The sequence below is a fragment of the Camelus ferus genome, chromosome 36, assembly GCF_009834535.1.
Source record: "Camelus ferus isolate YT-003-E chromosome 36, BCGSAC_Cfer_1.0, whole genome shotgun sequence".
Lineage (NCBI taxonomy): Eukaryota > Metazoa > Chordata > Mammalia > Artiodactyla > Camelidae > Camelus > Camelus ferus.
Window position 1 is genome coordinate 13,283,946 of NC_045731.1, and position 15,655 is coordinate 13,299,600.

The window sequence follows — 15,655 nt, forward strand, 5'->3', positions numbered from 1 at the left end:
TCCACTTCACCGACTTCAGCGCCTGTCCCGGCGGCTCTGCAGCGAATGCGGGGGGATGAGCACTAGCAAGGGCTGGTCTGGGAAAGGAGCCTGTTCCCCTGCCTTCTGACCACCCTCTGGTCATGACCGACGCTGGACAAAATGGCAAACAACCGCCTTGAGGAGCCTGAAAGCGAACAATAGCCAGTGGACTAAGGAGGAAAGTCAAATCCTAACGAAAGGTCAACTCAGCTACAAGGGGTTTTTCTGGGTTTTTTTCTTTTTTTTTTTCTCATCCAGGATTTGGCCTGTAGACAAGACAAATTGGGAGCTGTGTAAATGGGTCAAACAGCACACCATCCCTAGTCAAGGCCATCATTCTGGCTAAAGAAGCAAGACAGGGACCCTGCAAGCCGGAGTGTGTGGAGACCCCCACGTTTCCATCTTCCTGGTCCTGCTTCATGGCCAGCTGTAAACCTAGGTCTGCACTGCCACCCCTGAGGAGGCGTGGGCATTTAACATCCCAAAGATGACCCAACCCTTCGGACAGAAGAATCAGAAGAGACCCAGCCATGCAAAGAGCATGGGGATCACCGCTGATGCCTCCCTCGTCCCCTGCTGCTCTGTACGGATGCCACCGCATGGACCTCTGCACAGCACAGGGGGACAGAACTTTGGAGGAAGCCAGTCTTTCCACTCAAAGAAACTGGAGAGAGGGGCCCTAGAAGCTGAGGGTGTGGGAGAAATCTAGAGAGGTTTAGAGAAGAGAAGCCCTGTTGCCTTTTCAAACAACAAATTAATATTCTCCAGTAAAAGGCAGGAGCAACGGATTTGTATTTGAGGGAAGGGGGAACCTGGCTGCCTGGAGTTGTGACCACACAGAAAATAGCTCCCAAGCGAAATTCCTCATTGCAGTCACCGCATGCTTTATTTTCTGCTTGTGCTTCAACATGCAAAACTGCACAACTTTAAACCTATCTTAAAATTCCTTGGAACTTCCTGTTTCTTAGCTAACTATGTTACCTAGTTTGCATATGCGGCACACTTTGGTTCCAGAATTGAAATGTTCAGTTGTAATGAAAAAACGTCTCTTGGAATTAGCTAGTTCTTTCACTGTCTGAAGCAAAACTGAGGCCATCAGAGAATTTTCAACATAAAGTGAATGAAGTGCATGTGTTTTTGGAAAGTCAAATGTGATATGGGGGCCCTCCACTAACTAACTGTGTGACTCTGACAGACCACAGTTTTCTGATTCGGAAAACACTATCCTTCTTGTGAGTCTATAGTAAGGACTGAGAAAATACATGAAAAGTAGTTGCATGCGGTAAGAACTCAGTGCCTTTACTATTACGATTATTATTACACACTTTGTAGTAAAACGTTCTTGTCAACAATGCAGTTGACACAAAGCGGAGACCTATTAATCTCACGGGTCTAGGGTGGGGACCAGCTTTCAGTTCTAATATACACACTCCAAGTTTTAAAAGATGTTAGTGGTTTATATTGTTTAAAACTCCTCGATCTGGAATGTATCTCTGAGAATCCTTAATTTGTTTCCTTGTTCTTAATATGAGCCCACAAAAACTGCAAAGCTTTGTCTCTGAATGCTTCGGACAGGTCTAAGTGAGAACAGCTCTAAAAATCCATGCCTACCATTAAATACAATTCAAAGCTCAACTTAAACAATATTGAATTTCCATTAATTCCTTAGAACAGGAAGCAAGGCTTACAATGTAAATAGATTTACATGTAATCTGTATCACCACCATTTGGATTAGTTAAAGGAAAGTTTCATCTGAATCTGTGAAAGGCCAGAATTAACTGCTGTTTTCAGTGAAGCTCTGTTAATTCCAAACAAATTGGTGAATTGACCTAGCAAAGCGGTCCTTGGTCGGGTGTTGTAATGAGGAGGAGGATGAGTAATTAGTCTAATAACGGACATTATAGCAATGGTTCTCCTGAACTATTGTTTATTTTCCTAAATTGATTAAACTTTTACCCTTACCGTATTAATCTCACTGCCAATCTGCTTAGTAACTTCATTCTAGTAGAGTTTGATTGAAAATCATTAGCCCACAGTATACTGAACTGTCATATCAATATATTCTGTGGGAGTATAACATTTTGTATTTTTATAGTTTTCTATATACAGTATTTTCGGGTTTTCATTTGAGGACTATCTTGGTTTTTTAATGGACAAAAGAGACATCAAGTGATTAGCAAGTCTGGTTTGTTAAATAAGAGTATGGAATGCAAACTGCATTCATGACATCTCAGAGCATTCATAAAGCGCGCATAACGCGAAGCGTCTCAACTGCACTGCAAGTTCAGATTTCAGATTCAAACAAGGTGTCAAAGGATCTCATGTCTCAGTGTGTCTCAGGATGTACCCAGAAGGCCAGATTCCAAGCGACACACACAGGAAGTGGAGGGAGACATCTGCGAAGAATCCGTCACGGGGGTGGGGGAGGGATAAATGGGAGTCTGGGATTAGCAGATACAAACTTCCATACCTAAAATAAACAACAAGGTTCTACTGGTAAAAAAAAAATACATACATACATAAAAATAAATACACAGGGAGAAAGAAGAATCCTTCAGATAGGAAATGCACAAATCACCCAAATGACAGGACAGAAATGGCCATGAAATAAAGTGGACTATTAATTGTGCACATCAGCATGTGCACGAGTGTGCCTGTGCACGTGTGTCTGTGCGCATGTGTGTGTGTGTGTGTGTGTGCGCGCACATTACACAGACAGGAGGCTAACGGCAGAACTGGCATCTGTTCCAGATTCCATGTAAAGGGCTAGAAAAATAAAACCCTACAGTGTTTTTTCCCACTAAGAAGGCAATAAAAATGCACAGAAACCTCATTAGTTCAGATGATGGGTAAAAGCAGCCTGAAGTTTTAACTGTGGATTATTTCAGAATAGTCCCATTCCAAGTCACTCATATCCATCCAATAACTCAAACAGTGTCTCCCGAGGGACCTCGACGCAGGGCCCTAGCAAGCCCGCCTGGTGAACAGGCAAGTTGCTGGCAAACAGAAGCCACTTAATTAAGCAAATATATTTCAATGGCTCTCCAGGTCCAGGCACCAAAAACTGCTAGACTAAGACAGAACCCCCCCCTCCTAAGTCCAGTCCAGTGAGGGAAAAGCAAGTAATTTTACACTGTGTGCTAAGCGCCCTAGCGGAGGGGTGCACAGAGTGTCAGGGAGCCAGACGGCTGCCACACAGAGAGGCCCCTGTGTCAGGGCTGACAGCCATGAGAGAAGGCCGCCTGTACCGGGTATGGTTGAGCTGGGCCTTTACGTGTGCCCAGGGTTTCCGGAGGCAGGAGGCAGGAGGAAGGTCAGTCCAACAGTGGGAACCTAGGAAGGCAGCCCTGGCCTTACATGCCACTCAAACTACTACATATAAAATAGATAAACAACGAGTTTATACTGTAGAGCACAGAGGACTATATTCAATAACTTGTAGTAACCTATAATGAAAAAGAATATGAAAAGGAATATTACGTATGTACATGTGTGACTGAAACGTGATGCTGTGCACCAGGAATGGACACCACATTGTAAACTGACTAGACTTCAATCATAAATAAATAAATCAAATAAATAAATACGTAAGAGCCACTGCTTTATCACACTGGCCCTCCAGAGCCCCCGTGGGTCAGTAATCAGATGGTGTAGCCACATTTGTACCAGAATATCTCTCCTGAAACTAGATCGAGGTGAACAGGCAGGAAAAGAGAACAGAACAAGGATAACCCATCAGGTAGTTGTTACAGCAATTACAGTTCCCCGCCAAGTCGGGGCTGATGCCGGGCAGCTGGGATGGAGGTGAAATAAGCTGCCGTGATTCTGTTGTTCCAGGTGGTCAGAAACCAGCGAGAGTAAAGGCTGTCTTCATGGCTCTTCCTTTGTATGCCAAAACAGTTTGTTCCGTTAAGATATTAGCAAATTTCGTCTTGATTTTGTTAATGTTTTGGTTTACACAACAAACCCTCCTTCATACAGAGTACAGAAGGGGAAGTCGATCCAAAGGATCACAATTCCAAATTCGTGGTGTTTTGATAAATTATTTTGTTGTGTCTATAAAAATGTAAATATTGCATCTGCAGTTGAAAGATAAATTTAAGTGTTATTCATTTTTCAAAACTTGCTATCCTGCCTCAGACACCTCACAGAGCTAGTTCAGAAAGCTCACCCTCTGTTTCGACACCTCCTCAAGCACACACACTGCGAAGTGTTAGGAATCCTTCTAAACGAAGCCAAAACAAGACCCGCCACCCCCACCATCCTGGCAGCAAACGCCAGCCTCCAGCACATGCTGCCACAGCTCCAGGCAAGACGCCGGTGCCACGCCGGCCAGCAGGCCAGCCCTGCGTCCCCACGCACTTCTCCTCTTGGCAGGTCGGGCAGGTCTAAAAATACAGGACTGCCTTCTCCACAGCAGAAGGACAGGCTGTACTGCACGCCCGAGCATGAGCCCCGCAGCCGGGGACGTGCCAAGTTACGTGCTCTACTCGGCCCATTGATTCTTCAGGACAAAAAGAACATTGAGAGACCCAACAGAGTTTATTTACTTACCTCTTGTAAACCTGGCAGTGAAGGAACAGCCGAGGGGGAGAAGTGCCTTGGGGAGGAGGAATAGAGCCCTCACCTTCCTTCCTTCCTCCCCTGCTGGCTGTGACCTTGGGGAAGCCCCTGAAGCAGGTGGGTGTGTTCACATCGGGGAGGGCATCCATGGTCATTGTCCAGTTTGCGCCTCCTAATGGTCTTGGCAGGGTAGGCGGCTAGGAAGCGGGGCACGCGGGGTACTGGGCAGAATGGCTTTGAGGAAAGGAGGTAGGGGTGGCGGCGGCATCCCCAAGGTCACAGTAGTGAGGAAACCAAGGCTCTCAGAGGTAAGATTTAGGGGTCAGAAGAGGCCACCCCCAAATATGCCTGTTTGTGATAAGGATTATTTTGGAAGCAAATGAGAATGAATGCAGGCAGAGAGGAATCCTTCCAGGACTTTCCCTTGTCTGACTGAAGGGAGAATCTTCTGAGAAATGAGGAATTCCAGAGGGTTTTCATGGCCACGAAGAAGACAGCAAGTTAGCACCAAGACGGGTCTGCAGACGCACCCACTAAACTAACCCAGCTCCCATTAGTCTCTCTCACGTATATTTCCTAGTCACTTTCCCACAATTTACCACCCAAACCCAAACCTCTTCTTCCTTTGTCTTGTCGCATCCCCAGGTCCATCATTCTTTGTTAAAAGGCGTGTAAGTTCCCAGGCCTCTCTGCTTCTTTGGGTCTTCGCTTTTCTATAAAGGCCTCCATATGCATCCATAACCATAAACCCTTCCTATGTCAATCTGTCTTCTTACAATCTAATTTGCAGGGCCCAGCTACCAAACCTAAGGGGATAGTGGGAAAAGCTTTGTCCTTCCCTACAGAGGGACTGTGTACAAAGCCACTCAGATCCTCCTACAGGGGACCAGGTGAGCATCCAGATTCACCTCCAGCTCCAAGGACCTCTGCTGACCCCTGCTGCCTAAGAAGGCCTGGACTGTGGCTCTCATCCCTGCCTGAGCTTCAGAGCCACCTGCAGGGATTCAACATCACACCCAAGCCAGGATTCCAAACCAGACCAACCAGAGTTTCTGAGGGTGGGCACAAGCAACCCCTAGAAGATAGAATGCATTGCCAGGATGAGAACCACTGGACTCCTGGGTCCCTCTGGAGCCGCCTTTACAGGTGTTCTCTCCTCGGTCCTCATGACCATCCTATTTCATCTTTTGCAGATGAAGCTCTGGGAGATTAAGTACAGTTCCAAAAATTAAATAGCCAGCAAATGACAGGGTCAAGATGTGAACTCAGGGCTGTCTGACCTCAGTCTCAGATACCATTTGTTTCCATGTTTGTGCTTTTTTTTTTTTTTTCAAATAAATTGTCACTGCTCCATCTAAAGCTTCTAGGCTCAAATCTTCCCACTCTGGCTCCTCCCACTTTGTCCTCTGGAAATGCTGAAATTGTACTGACGGTTCCTGTGGGAAATGCTGCTGCCATGCCCCAAGGCTTTCATAATACTGTTTCTGCTAGCTAGAACACACAGCTTTCCTACTTGTCCTTTGAGAGACAATCAAGCATCCTTCCCTTCCTGAAGCGACACCGTGGAGTTATTTCCTCATCTCCACCAAAAGACAGGAGAGCGCACAGTCAGTAATGTATGTATTACTCAAGCGGTGGAATGTCTCGTACCAGCGGTGTGACCTTGGGCAAGTTACTTAGCTCTCCATGCCTCGCTTTCCTTCCCTCAACTGTAATGCTACAATACCTATCCTGTAGTGCCCTTAAGAGGACTGAAAGGGCTCACATGGGGTCTGGCCTCTGCTCTCCATCAGTGTTCCTGACACACACCCTGCCTGTCTTTCTAGCCCCAGGGGAAGTGTTATGCCTGGCATGAAACAGATGCTCAATAAAATATGAATACGTGAATCACCAGTTACACATCACCCAATCCCCACTGAAACCTCACTATACATAGCCAAGGTTGGTGAGATACTTAACGGCCACAGGACAGAATGACGCTAACTCACTCAAAGCGGAAATGAACCGATGGTTTTGGCCTCTCATCGCAATGGCTGAGGGCCTCTTTACCACTTAAATCCCTCCTAGGGAGAAGCAGGCAGTTGGAAAAGAAGGGTTGAGGAATCAAGTGATGAGATTTAACATTCGGATACTAAACAGAGCCCTGAGGACTATGGAACCATCCTTTCCACCCTCCTGCATACCCAGCGCATAGAAATGAGCCAAGAACATTGGGAATTTCTGAGAATGTTCCTGCCCAACTCCAAACGTTCCAGGGGAGACAAATTTCCTCATTAACAGATTCCGTCCTAAACAATCTGATCTATTCCTGAGAAGCCTTGCTGCCCTTTGCAGTGAGCCATGGATAGGACATTTTTAGGGTCACTTTATTCATAACTTTTCTTTAACATTAAATGTGAACCTGCTGACCCAAAGCTTTCGGCAGACAATTGAAAATAATTCTAGCAAAGCTTTGCTTACTTGATTGTAGGTATTCTATTGTAAGTCACTGAGGACCTCACAGTCTTCATTTTCATGTCTTTCAGATGATTCGCCTCCACAAATCTCTAACAACTAAGAAATCCCATTTCCCTGAAAAGTTTCAAGGTCTTTCATTGCAACTATACATTCAGGAATCTTTCTCAAAGGGATGTGACTAAAAGTAGTTTCTATATTTCTTTATCAGAAAAGTTAGTTTAAGAATTGCATAACACTAAAAGCATTATGACATTTCCCCTCTATTTTGATCATAAAACAACAACAAAAGAAGTGATTAACAACTGAATTGAATTCTCCTCTTTCATTCACCCATGCTCAAACACTGACTGAAAAATCTGCCCTGTATCAGGCCTGTGCTAGACAAGCACATACCAGTGACATGACATGAAGGAAAGTGCAACGTGTGTCAGACGCAGTCAGGCTGAAGCAGACTGGGGGGGACACCCCACCATCTGACGACCGTCAGCTGTGCTGAGTACAAGGGGAGACGCTGGGGGATATCAGACCGGAAGAGAGGAAGGGTCTTGGCATTAGCTCGGGGTGAAGGCACAGGGTGGAAAAACTTTGGTGTTAGGGGCCACGGACAAGACAGAGTCGGAGACAGATCATAGGGTCCTTGGAGACTATGCTCTTTTCCCAGTGGAACGTTTTGGCCCATGTCATGGGAAAGTTTTCCTTACAAACAATATGGAAAAATCACCGATTAACTTCAATTAAAACGGGATTTCTGTGCGCACGGAGCTTCAACCTAGCAATAATCAAACTATGGCAAAAGGTCTGTAGTTTGGTTTTGTGAAGAGGGGATGTTTTCAGTGAGAAAGCGGAAGGGAAGGCAGTAAAACACATACTCCCTTTTCTTTATTATAGAAATTTACATTTTCTTGATTTTTTTTTCTTAAGAGGCAACATACTATGAGATAAAGGCACCCCAAAAACATGACAATACTTCATGGAAACTAGCCTGTCTTGTATTCAAAATGAAATGGGCAAGAGACCTTATCAAGAAATTATAATTAAAAAAAAAAAAGAAAGAAAGGAAGGAAGGAATCTAAAAAGTTTCTAGGAAAAGGAAAGTACAGAGATGAGCACGGGCACTGGCCGCTGGGGTGAGAGGGCTGTGCCGGCAGCAGCGGCCTGCACCCGCCAGCAAACACCATGGAAAAATACTCGGCCCGCTCGGAATCCGCACCTGCATCGTGTGGGATGTAAACCACACCCGCAGGCAGTGCTAGCACCGCCAGTGTGAGATGCCGGTCTCTCGGGGACAGACAAGGGAGCTGGGACACGGCTGACACCCCTGGCAGGGCACACACGCCTCGTTTACTCCAGAACAAACACGCGCAGTTTTTTTGCTCATGAACAGACTGGGAGTCACATTGTCTCCACTGAGCAGGAAGCAAGATCTCTGGTGTTCGCAGGTGGGATTCACCAAGGACCTAAACCCCCCTGGGGCATCACCACCGCCTCGGCCTCTCCGAGGGCTCAGTCTTAAGGAATGAGGGAGGAATGCCTATTGGCAGTCTCGTGTCTTCACTGACCTGCCTGCTATTTGCTGCGTGTTCTTGAGAAGCGAGACACTTATCTAGCCTCCCTAGTTTTCAGTTTGTTTCTTGATAAAAAGGTAGAACCGGCAGCCTCAGAAGTCACTTCCAACTCTTCTGCTAGAGTCCCAACAAGTGGATAGTCAATATTTCCCTTTGATAATGAACCGCATAGATTGAACTTGCAAGTCTCTGCTGGAAGAGACCAGCCTTCTAAAACAGCCCATTTTTAGCAGAAAATCATTGAAAAGATCAAACACTGCGTTCCCATAGCTACTCTGTACATGGCCTAGCGAGGGATTTGATTTTATTTATTTATTTGCAGGGATAAAATACATCATTGGAAGACTTCCCTCTCTAGCTATTCAACATAGCAAGCTGTTAGAGCAAATACCCCTCATATTGTATGACAACAGCTGTTGCTCTAGAAACAGATTAACACTTTGCTTTCCATAAAACGTGGCACTTCCCTTAACAATGCTAAATCCATACTCTGTTGATGTGAACAATTGCCATGGCCATGCACAGACATGAAGCAATGACCCTGAGTACTGGGAAAAGCACTTTTAAAAAAATCAATCATATTTTTAAATAACTATATTGTAAAATCACTTTATCCCTATACCCCCAAACTTGTTTGTAAAGAGTAATAAACAGTAAAATAAAACCTCATATTGACTCATCATACCAAAACTAAAAAGAAACATAACAGAACTCACCAGTTCTCCTCTATTGAATAAATAGATTTTGTTTGAAAATATATATTGCTTGTTAGAAAACGAAACAATTTCCCCTTACAATGTTATCAAGAAGGTGATTATGGAAATGGAGGCAGCTCACTGAAGAGCATGAACTTTGAGTTGAGGAACCTAAACGCTCTCGGCTTCCGTGGCTCTGAAGTGGCAGCAGTGACTTCTGCCTCACAGCGCTGTTGTCAGGATCCGAGGAGCCAACATTTGTAAAGCAAAGCAGGTGGACTAGCACAACAGCTGCACGTGATAGGAGCACGTGGTGAGAGATGACATAAGCCATTCTGTTGTGGTATTGATGATTTTATAAAATAAATAACACTTTGTCTTTTATATATTTGTCAGTGGATTAGTAGCTTTCAATATGCAGAAACAAGAAATAAGGATATAAATGAACAGCTTTGAAGAAATTATGATGGTGCCTCTGAGCAATTTATGGCTCCAATTACTGATAAATTCACTGGACCTAATCCCTCATGCCTGCACTGAAATTTATCAAGCAGTACTAATGTTTATCAGCCATATATTATCATTTAAAGATGGAAGAAAGATTACACAAAATGTGACCTGTTAAAGGGGAAACAGTGTTAGTGAGCCTAAGAGGAAAGAAATCCAGGTGGCAAAGCATGAGGTCAACTTGCTGCGGACAGCCTGCCAAACTCAGGGCTCAGACCTCAGTCCGCGCCTAACTCTACTTTGGGGCAACATTTGGCCCATCTTGCCACTCCCTTCTCTGAGAACTTTCCCTTTCTGGTTTCCAGAACGCCGTACTCTCCTGGTTTTCTTCCTGCTTCCCTAGCTGCCCATCCTCAGTCTTGCTCGGGAGTGGCTCCTCTTCTTCCCAACCTCTGGACAACAGAGCATCCCAGGGCCCTGTCCTCGGACCGACCGCCCTTCCCTCTAGACTCATGCCCCAAACGGTCTTCTCTCGCCCCACGGTTTTAAGTGTACCTTCCTGCACGCACTGACTCCCAAAGGCACAGTTCCTGCCCAAAACTCCACCGTTAACGCCAGACTCCGTGATCCCAAAGCATGCGTAACACCTCCACTGGGTGTGTCCTCAACGTCACACGCCCAAAACTCCCAAAGCTTCCTCTTAAAAATCAGCTCCATCTCAGCCTTTCTCATCTCTAATAATAGCGACTTCGTCCCTCCAGTTGCTAAGGACAAAAAGTGTCATCATTAACGCTGCCCTTGCCCTCACACCTCACACCACACCATCAGCAAATCCTGTCAGCTGTTTCTTCGGAACATAACTAGATAAAGTGAAGCCCTGCTTCCAGGAGGAGGAAGCAAACACACTCTTCCCTACCGCTTCTTTTAATCACAACCCAATCCCTGGAGATTATCCAGGAAGCAAACAGAAGAATATTCAGAAAAGTGGGAGAGAAGAGGAAGACCAACTAGGAAACCGGGAGCCCAAGGACCGATGTGGTGGTGAGCTCCCTGGGTCTTCTTTTCGCCTCATTCATCCTATATTTGGAGCCACAGGAGCCAATCACCAAGAAACAGCACCGAGCACAGACAGCTGCCAGACCAACCTCCTATCAGAGAGGCGGTGTCAGGGAAGCAAGGGAGGTGGGCTTTTACCACCACTGGGCGGTAATGTGCAGCCCCCATTCTGTGGCATCAGTGGGGATGGAAAAGCCAGCAACCCAGAAATGCCAACAGTCAAGCCAAAAAATAGTCCCAACAAAAACTGGCCAAAGGACCAGGTACTAGCGATGACAAGGTTACTATATAGAAGTCAACTGATTTCCTCTGTACCACCAATGAGCAAGTAGAACTTGAAATTAAAAACAAATACCATTTACATTAGTGCCCCCCAGCCCCAGAAAAAAAATATTCAAGTATAAACCTAACAAAAATGTACAAGATTTATAAAAGGAAAACTACATATCTGATGAACAAAATCAATGAACTAAATAAATGGAGAGATGTTCCACGTCCCTGGGGAGTAAGACTCAATACTGTCAAGCTATCAGTTCTTCCGAACTTGATCTATAGGCTCAGTGCAATCCCAAGCAAAATCCCACTGAGTTGTTTTGTAGATATCAACAAATTGATTCCAAAGTTTATATGGAGAAACAAAAGACCCAGAATAACTAACACAGTATTGAAGAAGAAAACCACAGCCAGAGAACTGACATGCCCTGACTGCAAGACTTACTCTAAGGCTACAACAATCCTGACAGTGTGGTACTGGCAAAAGAACCGACATGTATAAACCAATGGTACAGAAAAGAGAGCCCAGAAGTAGACCCACAAAAATATGGTCAACTGATATTTGACAAAGGAGCAAAAATAATAAAATGGAGTAAAGAAAATGTTGTTGGAACAAGTGGACATCTGCATGCAAAACAAATAAACAAATAAATCTAGATACAGACTTTACACCCTTCACAAAAATTAACTCAAAATGGATCATAGACCTAAAAGTAAAATGTAAGACTATAAAATTCTTGGAAGATAATACAGGGAAAACCTTGAGTATGGTGATGATTTTTTATGTACAACACAAGAGGAACCATCCATGAAAGAAATAATTGATAAGCTGGACTTCATAAGAATCAAAAAACTTCACTCTGCAAAGACAATGTCAAGAAAATGAAAAGACAAGTTACAGCCCAGAAGAAAATATTTGCAAAAGACACACTTGATAAAATACTGTGATCCAAATGAACTCTTAAAACTCAACCATAAGAAAACAAACAATCCATTAAGGAAAAAAAAAGTGGCACAAAGACTTTACTTAACTGACACCTCACCAAGGAAGATATAAAGAAGGCAAATAGGCATGGGAAAAGATGCTCCACTTTAATGTCAACAGGGAAATGCAAATAAAGCAATGAGATACCACTATACGCATATTAAAATGGCCCAAATCCAGAGCACTGACAACACTCCATGTTAGAGAGGATTAGAACGCAGGAACTCACATTCATTGCTGATAGGAATGCAAACTGTTCAGATGCTGCGGAAGACAGGTTAACAGTTTTTTATAAAACTAAAGATATCCTTATCATCCAGTCCTGCAGCCACTTTTCTTGGTATTGACCCAAAGAAGCTGAAAACTTATCCACACAAAACCCTGCACCCAGATGTTTACAGCAGCTTTATTCATAATTGCCAAAACTTGGAAGCAATCAAGGTGCCTTCCAGTAGGTGAAAGAATAAATAAATTGTGGTATATGCAGACAGTCAAATATTAATCAGTGCTAAAAAGAAATGAGCTATCAAGCCATGAGAAGGCAAGGAAGAAACTTAAATGTGTATTACTAAGTAAAAGAAACCAATCTGAAAAGGTGAGAAACTGCATGATTCCCACAAAATAGCATTTTGGAAAAGGTAAAACTATGGAGACCATAAAAAGATCAGTGGTTGCCAGGCACTGGGGAGGAGAGGAGAGGAGGTATGAACAGGCAGAGCACAAGGGATTTTTAGGGCAGGGAAACTACTCTGTATGGAACTACTCTGTATGCCATTACACATTTGTCTAAACCCAAGAATGTGCAATGCCAAGGAACCCTAAGATTAACTATGGGTGTTGACAATGGAGGAGGCCTGCATGTCTGCGGGTAGGAGGTATATACGAAATCTCTGTACCTTCCTCTCAATTTTTCTATGAACCTAAAACTGCGCTAAAAAATTAAGTCTTAATTTAAAAAAAAAGAAAAAGAGAGAGAAAGACAGACAGCTTTATAGACTTAATTTTAAAAATTATCCAACTATCTGCTGTCTGTAAGATATTTATTTCAAATATAAGGATATAGATGTGTTGAAAGTAAGAATGAAAAAAAATATATCTCATTAAGTATTCATTCAAATCAGGAGTGGCTGTACTAATATCAAATAAAGTATATTTTAGAATAAAGAAAGCACTGGCAGTGCTACATAATAATGAAAGTATCACTCAGTGAAGAAGGCATAGCAGTGCTAAGTGTGCACGCACCTCACAACAGAGTTGCAAAATACGTGATATAAAGCTGACAGAGCTGCAAAGAGAAACAGATCAATCTATAACTTTAGTTGGAGACTTCTGTACCCACCCTCAACAATTAAAAGAACAACTAGACAGAAAAGCAACCAGGATATAGAAGAACTCAACAATGCCATCAACCAAGAGCTTCTAATGGACATTCACAGAACATTCCACCCAGCAACAGAAGTATATACATTCTTTTCAAGTGTCCTGGAACATATCGCGAAATAGATCATACCATGGGCCATAAAACAAGCCTTATTAAAATTTCAAAGAATTTAAATCATACAAAGTATGATCTCTTATCACAGTGGAATGGAACAAAATACATGCTCCAGAAATAGCCCTACACAAGTATGACCAATTGTATTTTGACACAGATGCAAAAGCAATTCAGTGAAGGAAAGACAGCCTTTTTAACAAATGGTGCTAGAGCCATACAACACACGTTTGCAAAATAATAAATCTTACCACTTACAAAAAAGTAACTCAAAATAGATCATAGATTTAAATGTAAAACATGAAACCACAAAATAGGAAGAAAACAGGAGAAAATCTTCAGGCCCTGGGGCTTGGTAAACTGTTCTCAGACATGACATCAAAAGTATGCTCCATAAAAGAAAAACTCCATAAACCGAGCTTCAGCAAAATTCACGACTTTTACTCTGTGAAAGATCTGGTTAAGGTGACCGAAGGACAAGCTGCAGGCTGGGAGAAGGTATCTGGGAAACACATATCAAACAAAGGACTCATATCTAGAGTATATAGAGAATTCTCAAAACTCACAGTAATAATAACAACTCAGAAAATGTGTTGGTAATCATTAAAGAGTATATGGGGTTTATTGTACTCTTTTCTCCATTTCTATAAATATCTAAACATTTCTATAATAAACTAATTCTTTAAAAATAAAAAAGGGAAAAAATGAAATTCAGAGCTGATGTTTGAAGGTACATAGCAGCCTAGATATGATTTTTTTGTTCTGGTTTGTTTACAGGTGTTGTCCATTTGATAGATTTCCTTCCTGGTTGTTAAATAATTTTAAGAGGACTCTGCCAGAATCAGACAACCTTCCACCTTCTAATATCCTGATCTTAGCCATCTGGAATATAGCAACCCTCCCAACCAGGCTCCCTAATTCCACCCTTGCCTTTCTACAGTCTGTTAACAACACGACAACTGAAGAGATTCTTTTACAGTGTAAGTCAGACCCCCTCAATGAGCCCCCTTGCCCATCTCAGAGTATGAGCCCAGGTCCTCACACCACGCAGCCTCCCCTGCACCCTCTGTCTCTCTGCCCACCCCTCCTGCCCACCCCTCTCTCCCTCCTCACCCACTGTGCCAGCTTCTCTTCTGTTCTTCGCACATATCGGGCATGTCTCTGCTTCTGGGCCTTTGCATCTGACGTTTCCTCTACCTGGAACACTTTTCCTCTGGGTATCACAAGGCTCACGCCATCACTTCTGACAAGTGTCCACCCAAGGTCACTTTTTCAGACGCACGCTCTCCTCTGATCGCACTGTACAGCTCACATCCCCCACCTCTGCCACCCCAGGCTCCTTAGGCTCCAGCTGCTTTGCATGATTTATGTTTCTCTGGACATTTGTCACCATGCTTAATACTGAGGGTCCCTCCACACATACTCCTTCCCTGTTATTTCTCGCCAAGTACATAACTGATTTACTTTATTTTCTGCCTCCCCACCATACTGAAAGCTCCGTGAAGGCAAGAATTTAGGGCTGACTCTAAAGCACCCAGGACAGTGTCCAATAATTTTTTTCATAGTAGACACTCAATAATTTTTTTCATCGAATCTAGTTAATAATCTCTTTTAAGAAAAAAAAAATCTGAAGTTTGGGGTGGAAGCGATGATACTGAAAGATAAGAGAGGCCAAGATGGGCCCCTTGCTCCTTTTTGGTTTAAATGTTTGGCGTAAATTTCTTCATTTTCCTAGATTCCTCCAGATTTCTTTTGTTCAACTACCAAGTTTTACACATTAACTCTTTAAATATCATTTATATCCACTACTGTCTTTCCATCTTTGCTCTCCCCCCTCGTCAAGCCCTGACAACTTCCAGGCAGGACTGCGATGCTTCTCCCCTGAGGAGGGGCCTCTGGGTCGGCCCGTTCAATGCTCCCAGGCCTTCGCCCTTCTCCTCCTCCAGCACAGTGGCTAGAAAGCCAACAACTCCACGTCCCAGCCCGACAAGGCCATGTGACCCAGTTCTGATAAAGAAAGCACTGACAGAAACCTACCAGAGAATTCTAGGGACACTTCTGCTGTTTGGAAGATGGAAGAACATGACAGTGACTGTCCAC

At 43.7% G+C, this 15,655-nt stretch overlaps 1 protein-coding gene across 3 annotated transcripts in view; it reads right to left on the minus strand.

Moving 5' to 3' along the window:
- The window catches only part of TMEM182 (transmembrane protein 182), a 40,977-nt gene that overhangs the window by 18,504 nt on the left and 6,818 nt on the right, over window positions 1–15,655 (minus strand). Inside the window, exon 1 of one of the 3 annotated variants that reach the window (XM_032474208.1) lies at window positions 9,324–9,453. The exons of the other annotated variants lie outside the window; for them this stretch is intronic. The gene's annotated coding sequence lies outside the window, so the exon portion shown is untranslated. Of the gene's footprint in view, window positions 1–9,323; window positions 9,454–15,655 lie in introns of those variants that run through there. 3 annotated transcript variants of the gene reach the window in all.